This window comes from Bison bison, unplaced genomic scaffold (genome assembly GCF_000754665.1).
Source record: "Bison bison bison isolate TAMUID 2011002044 unplaced genomic scaffold, Bison_UMD1.0 scf7180017864217, whole genome shotgun sequence".
NCBI lineage: Eukaryota > Metazoa > Chordata > Mammalia > Artiodactyla > Bovidae > Bison > Bison bison.
Genome location: NW_011494789.1, coordinates 3,888,096 through 3,889,372, shown reverse-complemented (window position 1 = coordinate 3,889,372; position 1,277 = coordinate 3,888,096). Strand labels below are relative to the sequence as shown.

The 1,277-nt window shown below is 59.8% G+C and overlaps 1 protein-coding gene across 1 annotated transcript in view; it reads right to left on the bottom strand.

Moving 5' to 3' along the window:
- FGF17 (fibroblast growth factor 17) overlaps positions 1 to 1,277 on the bottom strand; it is a 5,181-nt gene that overhangs the window by 3,566 nt on the left and 338 nt on the right. The gene's annotated exons all lie outside the window — the stretch shown is intronic.

Below are 1,277 nucleotides of genomic sequence, written 5' to 3'. Positions count from 1 at the left end.
CAGCCCACAAGTCGCTCTCCCCGTGGGACCTGGCTGTCCCTTTCATGTTCCCGCTGCAGGGTGGGGGTGTGGGGGACCTCCCCTTCCCCTGCCGCAGACAGCTGCTTGTCAGACGGCTCCTCAAGCATGGCTGTGGTCCGGCCTGCTGGCCCCCCACCAAGGGGGGCGAGGGGGCACTTCAAGGGGGAAAGGACAGCTTTGCCACCTTCCTGGAGTCCTGAATGGGGCCTCAGCCAGGCCATAAACGCCTTGGCCAGCCGCACCATTGTGCTAATTCCCCCTCCTGAACAGGTTGGGCCCACCCCCAGCCCCCTCCTGGCTGGGCTGGGGGCTTTCTTCTTGCTCTCCCTGGATGTGTGAAGCAAAAGGCCTGGAACGGGGGCTAGAGCAAAAGGGGGAAGGAAAAGGGGGGGTGTCTCTCTCTCTCCCACCCCCCCACCGCTTCAAAGGCAGCCCCTTTCCCTCGCTCAGAGAAAAGGCATTTACCTTCAAAAAAAGTCCCCACTGGCTATGAAGGGAAGCCGGCCTCTGGCCTGGGAAAGCCAAGAGATGTCTCCCCAGAGCGGTTCTGGACCAGTGCATTTTAATAGCTGCACTTTTATGGAGGATCACAAAAAGGGACCGAGCCTCGCACGCGGGCTGAGGCTGGGGGGAGGCTGACTTGGGGTTGGGGGGTGTGGAGAAGCAAACCCTTGAATCTTGTGCCAAACAAACCTCTGGGCTTGACCTCATTGCCCTATAGGTAAGGAGTCGCCTGCCCTGGCTGGGCATTCTGAGTGCCCACGAGATGCCCCCCAGGACTATGACTGGCAGGACATCTGTGTTGGTGGGAGTGGGGTGGGGTGCGTGGTGCACACAGGTGGTTTTGCATGGAAACCTGTCCTTTCTGGGGAACTTGCAAGTATTGATACAAGCCTCACCTGAGCCATCACCTCCGCCCTCTTCCGACCACTCCCAGGCTCCATCCCTCAGGTTTGGCTGCCCCTGTGCTTTTAGCCTTAGGGGAAACCCAGTGTGGAGGGATGGAGGGATGGAGGGAGCGGAAGAGACCCCAGGGGAACTGGGCTGAAATGAAAACGTCTGTCAATCCCCAAATCTCCTACCCCATGCCATTCCAGCCCCCCAAACCTCAGAGTCTCCTGCACCGGGAAGAGGCTAGGATATGCCTCTGTCCACCGAAAGGAGACTGCACCCCCACCCCCGCATTGGTAGGGTGAGAGAGATGGGGAAAAGCTAGGTGGGGGTAGTGGGGGGATGCCCACCTACCTGAGTTTGAC